The sequence below is a fragment of the Triticum aestivum genome, chromosome 3D, assembly GCF_018294505.1.
Source record: "Triticum aestivum cultivar Chinese Spring chromosome 3D, IWGSC CS RefSeq v2.1, whole genome shotgun sequence".
Lineage (NCBI taxonomy): Eukaryota > Viridiplantae > Streptophyta > Magnoliopsida > Poales > Poaceae > Triticum > Triticum aestivum.
In genome coordinates this window covers 404350277-404359051 of record NC_057802.1, presented here as the reverse complement: position 1 = coordinate 404359051, position 8775 = coordinate 404350277, and positions in this window count along the sequence as shown.

Genomic DNA, 8775 nt, shown 5'->3' with positions numbered 1-8775 from the left:
TGTACTTCTGGAGGGTCTCTCCTGGTTGTTGCTTGACGCGGCGTAGATCACCCGCGGCCGGTGGGCGGTCGCGAGTGCCCTGGAAGTTGGCAACGAAACGGTCGCGCATCTCATTCCAGGAGGAGATCGAGCTTGGAGGCAGGTTTAGGAGCCAGGAGCGGGCACCATCCTTGAGAGCCATGGGGAACCAGTTCGCCATGACTTTCGTCGCCGTTGGCCGCCTCGATGCTCAGCTCGTAGAGCTGCAGGAACTCCGCAGGGTCGGGGGTGCCGTCATAGCAAGGAAGCAGATCCGGCTTGAACTTGCCTGGCCAGGCGACGCTACACAGCTCAGGGGTGAAGGCGTGGCAGCCTGCCGTGGTCATCGGGACTCTGCCCTGGTGGAGAACTTGTCCTTGATGGGGTCCGCGCACCGCCACCGCAGGCGGCACGCGGTCTTGCCGTGGTGGCGCGGGGAGCGCGGGGGCGTTTACTCGTGGCCGAGGGACTTCTTGGCAGCTTCTTTCTTCTTGCGCGGGCGCCGGACGCGGCAGGTCACGCCATGGGGCCGCGTGCCTGGGCGCCAAGACTCCGTCTTGGGGCAGAGGTGGTGGAGGCGCTCCATGGGAGGCCGCCCGCGGCTGGCGGAGGGCGAGGCAGCGAGAGGGACGGTGCAGGGGAGCCCCTTGCGGCGCTGACAAGCTCGGCGATGCGGTCGAGCCAGTCCTCGTAGAGGTCGTCGACGGGGCGGTAGCGCAGGAGCTCGCGCGCCATGCACAAAGCGGCATGCGCGCCCATGGGAGTGCGACGAGCGTGGGATGACGAACCGGCCGGGGTCAGCGATGGAGTGGCGGTGCGGCCGTCCCGCCGCACCAAGGGGTGCAGCGAGGATGCTTGCAGCTTGTTCCCTGCCGGGCCGGTGGCGGCGTTGGCGGCACACGACGGAGAATGACGGGGTGGCCTGCCGACGGGAGCTGTCTGAGCAACGCGGGCGGCGAGGGCAGCCCGACGCTCAGCGCGAGCGTGGCGAGCGTCCGCTATGGAGACGATGAAGCAATGAGACGCGGAGCGACGGAAGGGAAGCTTCGGCGCACCCCTACCTGGCGCGCCAAATGTCGGATCTCGGGTTCCGGCAAAACCCTCAAGGTTCGAACACTGGGGTGCGCATGAAGATCTCCCCTACTGATCCACGTCCTAGCTTTGCTAAGATCTCAAGGGCTAACTCGACGAACTCACAACACAAAGGACACAAGATTTATATTGGTTCGGGCCACGTTGTGGTGTAATACCCTACTCCAGTGTGGTGGTGGTGGATTGCCTCTTGGGCTGAGGATGAACAATACAACGGAAAGAACAGCCTCCTGAGGCGAGGTGTTCTTGTGCTTGGTGGGTGTGAGGATGAACTAAATGAGTTCGCGACGAGTTGCCTCCTACTGTGGTGGCTAATCCTTTTTATAGAGGCCCTAGTCCTCTCCAAATATTGAGCGGGAAGGGAGCCAACAACGGCCAATTTGAAAGGGGACAGCTAGTATAGCTTATCCTAACAAAAGTAGTCTTCGCCTGCAAAAGGCTCTGGTGGCGGCTCCGCCTTGGGCTCCATGGTGACCTCCGTCTTGCCGTCCTGCTGGTCTTGGTCTTGTTGCAATGATATGGAAACCTTTGCTTGACGCCTCGGTACTCCGCGCCTGCGCTTGCTTCCTTAGCACCAAAGAGGAAACAAGGACACTGTGCGCGCCGACGCCCGCCTGATCTTGATCGTCATGGCTCACGTCATTGGAACCTCGCGAGGTTTGCCTTGCCTTGATCTCTCCGCCCCTCGCGTGCCAGCCTGGTGAGGGCGCTCCTGAGGAGGTCTTGTGTCGTCTGCCTCGCGAGGCTTGGCCCCTCGCGAGGGTCTTGAGTGCTTGTTGGTGAATATGGGCCGTACGGGCCCGCTCGCAGAGCCACGCTGTGGGCCGCAGGCAGGCAAGTCTGGGGACCCCCGTTCCCAGAACGCCGATAGATTGACCCCCTCCGCTGAGAGGATCGATGGTGATGACGATGGTGATGATTTCCCCCTCCCGGAGGGATGTTTCCCCGGCAGAACAGCTCCACCGGAGCCCTAGATTGGTTCCGCCAAGGTTCCGCCTCGTGGCGGCGGTGTTTCGTCCCGAAAGCTTGCTTATCATTTTTTCCAGGGTGAAAGACTTCATATAGCAGAAGATGGGAACCGAAGGCCTGCCAGGGGCCCACGAGGCAGGGGGGCGCGCCCAGGGGGGTAGGGTGCGCCCCCACCCTCGTGGCCAAGGTGTGGGCCCCCTCTGGTTGATTCTTTCTCCAATATTTTTTATATATTCCAAAACGTGCCCCCGTGAAGTTTCATGACTTTTGGAGTTGTGCAGAATAGGTCTCTAATATTTTCTCCTTTTCCAGCCTAGAATTCCAGCTGCCGGCATTCTCCCCTACATGTAAACCTTGTAACATGAGAGAGAATAGGCATAAGTATTGTGACATAATGTGTAATAACAGCCCATAATGCAATAAATATCGATATAAAAGCATGATGCAAAATGGACGTATCACCTCTCCCCTTGCCGGGCTAGCCTGCCCAGCAAGGGAGGCCCTTTTCTTGTCGATATCATGTTCCTTTTGCTTGATCTCGATCTCTCTGAACTGCATGTTGGTTCTTCAAGTCTATTGGTTCTTCAATCTCTGGCTTGAGCTGGTGATTCAATCTTGGTCTTGTGCCTGTGCACAGTTGGGCAACAGACCCAGGGTTTGTTGCACCGACATTTATCGAAACAAAGTTCAATCCTACATATTTGTTTTACTATCATCCATAAGCTTAATCCATGAGTGGGAGAATTTTTAATCATTAATTTCATTCTCTCCCAAGATTGTGCAACATGTTCTTACTCATGTTGTTTAAGATTTGATTTCTAAGAGAAATTATCTTAGCGGGAGGGAAAATACTTAGCAATAAAAGCATCCTTACATTTAGTCCATGAATCAATGCTATTATGGCATAAGAATGAAAACCAAGTTTCAGCTCGATCTTTAAGCGAGAAAGGAAATAATTTCAACTTCACAATATCATTATCCACATATTTTTTTTCTTTTGCATATCACATAATTCAACGAAGGTATTAACATGGGATGCATCATCTTCATTAGGATTTCCAACAAATTGTTCTTTCATAACAAGATTCAATAATGTAGCATTTATATCATATGACTCCACACTAGTGGCGGAAGGAGCAATTGGAGTACTAATAAAATAATTATTAATAGTATTCAAAAAGTCACACAAATTAGTATTCTCTTGAGTAGACATAACGGCAATTCAAGCAAAGATATCACACAAGATATTTTTGGTATTTTTGATTTAAAAAAACAAATAAAGGAAAATGAAAAGTAGAACAAGTAAAAGGTAAATGTGTGTAAAGGGACATGTATTTGTTTGATGAAGTCTCCCCGGCAACGGTGCTAGAATTTCTTCTGTTACTTACGATAGGCATTGGGATTCCCCCGAAGAGGAAGGGTGGTGTAGTATAGTAGTAAATAACATTTTCCTCAATTAAGAATCACGGTTTATTGAACCAGTAGGAGACTCACGCAAACAAATGTAAGGAGAACTTGAACACACACAAAACAATACTTGCACCCAACGCGAACAAGAGGGTTGACAATCCCCTTGTACCCGTTAATTGCAAGCATTAATTTTGCTAATGATAGATAGATAAATTGCAAAACAAAATAAAAGATAATAAATTGCAGCAACGTATTTAGGGTTTTAGTAATATGAAGTGAATGGACCCGGGGCCATAGCTTTCACTAGAGGCATCTCTCTCATTAGCGTAGTAACGGTGGGTAGACAAATTACTATTGGGCAATTGATAGAAAAGCGCATTGTTATGAAGTTATTCATGGCATGATTAATATATAGGCATTACGCCTGAGACAACTAGACCGAAACGATTCTGCATCTACTACTATTTCTCCACTCCTCGACCGCTATCCAACATGCATGTTAAGGTATTAAGTTTATAGCAGAAAAGAGTAATGTTTGGAGCATGATGACATAATGTAGACAAAGTAAGACCAAATAATATTTTCGAACCTCGTCGTTTTATCCTTAGTAGCAACAATACAAATACGTGCCTCGCTACTCCTCCTATCATAGAGTGAGGACACCGCAAGATTGAGCCTACTACTATGCACCACTTCCTCTGAAGATCTAATCATGAACTTGGCAAAAGAAAACTCATAGATCAGAAAGCATACATAGCTATAAAATCACAAATAATAAAGTTCGGTAAAGACTCGATTACTTTCAATGAATAATCTGATCATAAACCCATAATTCATCAAATCCCAAGAAAGCATAGCAAAAAGATTACATCAAATTGATCTCTGAAGAGAACATTGTATTGAAGGGAGAGAGAGAGAGAGAGAGAGAGAGAGAGAGAGCCATCTAGCTACTGCTATGGACCTGTAGGTCCCGTGGGAACTACTCATGCATCATCATGGAGGCAACAAGGTTGATGAAGATGGCCTTCGTGATCGATTCCTCCTCCGGCAGAGTACCGACGGAGGCCTCCAAATGGGATCGTGGAAGAACAGAGGCTTGCAGCGGTGATAGAATTGTTTAGGGTCTCGCTCTGGCGGTTCCTGGATTTTAAGGAATTTATAGGCTTGTAATTAGGTCAAACGGAGCTACAAGGGGCCCACAAGCTCAGGTGGCGCACTGATATGTCTCCAACGCATCTATAATTTTTTATTGTTCCATGCTATTATATTATTTGTTTTGGATGTTTTATATGCATTAATATGCTATTTTATATGATTTTTGGGACTAACCTATTAACCTAGAGACCAATGCCAGTTTCTGTTCTTTTCCTTGTTTTAGAGTTTCGCAGAAAAGGAATACCAAACGGAGTCCAAACGGGATAAAACTTTCGCCATGATTTTTCTTGGACCAGAAGACACCCAGGAGACTTGGAGTGCAAGTCAGAGGAGCCTCGAGGCGACCACAATGGTGGAGGGCACGCCTAGGGGGTGGGGCGTGCCCCCGACCTTGTGGGCCCCTCGTAGCTCCCCGGACCTAATTCTTCCTCCTATATATACTCTTATACCCCAAAAACATCCAGGGGAGCCACGAAACCACTTTTCCACCACCGCAACCTTCTGTACCCGTGAGATCCCATCTTGGGGCCTTTTCCAGCATCCTACCGGAGGGGGGGAATCGATCACGGAGGGTTTCTACATCAACACCATTGCCTCTCCGATGAAGCCTGAGTAGTTTACTTCAGACCTACGGGTCCATAGCTAGTAGCTAGATGGCTTCTTCTCTCTATTTGATTCTCAATACAAAGTTCTCCTCGATGTTCTTGGAGATCTATTCGATGTAATACTCTTTTGCGGTGTGTTTGCCGAGATATGAGGAATTGTGGATTTATGATCAGCTTATCTATGAATATTATTTGAATCTCCTCTGAATTCTTATATGCATGATTTGATACCTTTGCAAGTCTCTTCGAACTATTGATTTGGTTTGGCCAACTAGATTGGTTTTTCTTGCAATGGGAGAAGTGCTTAGCTTTGGGTTCAATCTTGCAGTGTTCTTTCCTAGTGACTATAGGGGCAGCAAGGCACGTATTGTATTGTTGCCATCGAGGATAACAAGATGGGGTTTTCATCATATTGCTTGAGTTAATCCCTCTACATCATGTCATCTTACTTAATGCATTACTCTGTTCTTATGAACTTAATACTCTAGATGCAGGCAGGAGTCGGTCGATGTGTGGAGTAATCGTAGTAGATGCAGAATCGTTTCGGTCTACTTGACACGGACGTGATGCCTATATTCATGATCATTGCCTTAGATATCGTCATAACTTTGCGCTTTTCTATCAATTGCTTGGCAGTAATTTGTTCACCCACCGTAATAATTTCAATCTTGAGAAAATCCACTAGTGAAATCTATGGCCCCCGGGTCTATTTTACATCATATTAGTTTCCCGTCAACTTTCCAATTTCTGTCGCCGTTCTCTTACTTTGCAATCTTTACTTTTCGTTCCATAAACCAAAAATACTAAAAATATTACTTTACCGTTTACCATCTCTATCAGATCTCACTTTGCGAATAACCATGAAGGGATTGACAACCCCTTTGTCGCGTTGGTTGCGAGTTGGTGTTTGTTTGTGCAGGTATTCGGTGGCTTTTTTGCGTAGTCTCCTACTGCATTGATACCTTGGTTCTCAAAACTGAGGGAAATACTTACGCTCCTTTGCTGGATCACTCTTTCCTCTTCGAGGGAAAATCCAACACAACCTCAAGAGGTAGCACGCACCCCCAAGGGTGCGCCGTCTGAGCTTGTGCCTCTCTCGTATATCTTCTGGCCTTCACCTGAAGCTTCTAGGGTCTCTCCTGGTCCAAAAAATCAGCGTAAAGTTTCATCGTGTTTCGACTTTGTTTGGTGTGATTTTTCTGTGAAACAAAGGAGTAGGCCAAAAAAGTGGCACTGGGCACTGAGTTAATAGGTTAGTTCCCAAAAATGATATAAAATTGCATATAAAGCATACATAATATAGTAGCATGAAACAATCAAAAATTATAGATACGTTGGAGACATATCACTTCTCCACTGCTGTGAAATCGAGAAACCAGCATGTCCCATGGTGTCAATATACAACAGAGCTTCGCGCCACACCCTCATGAAGCCACCAGGATGATATGGACTTGCGCGATCGGATTTCATCCGATCCGGACATCCAAGGGTGTCTTGTGCCAATCCATGAAGATTTCCAGCAAAAGTTTCGAAACACGTTGATGGACAGAGACCGATCACGCAGACCGTCGCCTTGCTGTGAGAAGAACACTAGGACCACTGCCTTTATTCGCAGGACTGGCTATGGAGGAGAAGGTAGTACAGCGCATGGCTACAACACATCACCGGTGTAGCCGAAGCCACAGCCAGCCTCCCACGCAGGACAGGCCTGCCTTGGGCCCAGATCGGGCTCTCATCCCAGATCCGTTGCCTGCCGGAGATCACGTCCGCAATGGCTGCGCGCCACTGGCTCCTCATCGCAGGTCCGTCGGAGACCCTCAGGCCACGACCACCATGGTCGCGCCGCCCTGCACCCATAGCCAGCGCCCCACCTCCCCCTTGATGCGCCACCGCGGAGCGCCTCTACTATCGACCGTCTTTGACAGGATGGGCACCTCCACCGCGGCTGGGGAGGCAGCAAAGGTTGCCTGAGGGGAAGCGATTGATGAGGCGTCTAGTGTTTCATCAGGGGAGGGCCTCCAGAGCCGTTCAGGAGAGGAGCCAAAATTTACGGATCATACTAGTGAGTTGTTAGGCGTAGCATAGGGACGAGGTTCTCTCGTGGCAAAGCTAGATACCTCCCCGGAAAGTAGATGGATGAACCCATGGTCATATGAATCCACGTCGGAAAACTCATTTCTAAATTTGACGCATACATCTTTACATTCTATGTGCGCATAGAAAGTTTTGCGGAAAATAACTCTTTTTTGGCCTGTGTAAGAAAGACAAAAATTGTGTCGTGAAATGCTATTTAGAAGTAGTGAGATTTGTCTTTTTCACAGAGGCAAAATAAAAAGAGAATATTCACAAAACTTTGTGCCGCACGCAAATATTGCGAAGATGTATGCATGAAATTTTATTTTGAATATTTTTACATTTACAAACACTGCATTTTTAAAAAGCGGGTTCATATACCCATGGGTTTAGGACGTCCTCACTCATACATTCCCTCCCTATATAGGCTTTAGTGAATTAGCGGCGCAACACCATAGTGTTATCCCTCGCAAATGTCAGTATCTACATTTTTTTATGAGAAGACGGAGGGACGCTTCCGCCATCCCAAAATAAGTATCTCAACTTTGTACTAACATCCCTATCCTTAGGGGCGCCAAAGTGAAACAATTGCTTTTCAGCCGGCAATTAACAGGTCTGTAAAAATAATTGCTTTTCAGTCGGCAATTAACAATTGTGAAGTATAGAATACCGGTGGGATGTCAGTTGCAAGCTTATCATAGGAATGTAACATCCCAAATTTTCAATTTGGAATATTATACATAGATCATTCATGCATATCATATTTTATTGCATATTCGTTTCGCGATCCTCGAAATTCTAAGCAACTCAAGGACCCTCGGAGAGAGTTGGGGATTTCACTGTTTTCATATTTGAGTTTTATCAGATATTGAAACGAGGATTATTTGTTTCAATTATTTTTCTCTCCGAAAAATATTTCATATTAAAATATATGAGAGGAGATAATATGACTTCTTCAAAATAAATGAAATATTGGTGGAAAAATATTAAAATCAAATATTTGATTTTATTCGGATTTTAATGCTATTTTATTTGCATTAGAAAAATTGCATGTTTTCAAAATTGCATTTTAGGGTCAAGAAAATGTTCATCTTGTTCTAAATATTTTATTTAGACGGTGAAAATTTGTTTTGGCATTTTTAGTTTTTTATTTATTTTTCTAGGATTTATTTTTGGCGGAATCTGTTTAAAAAAAACTTCAATGCCTGACTGGGCCGAAGCCCAGCCGAGCCAGGCCGGCCCAACCCCACGCCACCGCCTCCCGGTGCCCGAGTCCGGCCAGGACACGGCAGCCGGAGCCGTCACCGCCCGGGACTCCTCCCGCCCCTTCCCCAAGTCGACCCCGCCCTCCCCCTCTTAAATACCCCGCCGTCGCCGCCCCAAATCGCCACCACCGTCGCCGCAAGCAACAGCAGTCGCCGCCGCCGCCTGCCGCGCCTCGCCTCGCCTTGCG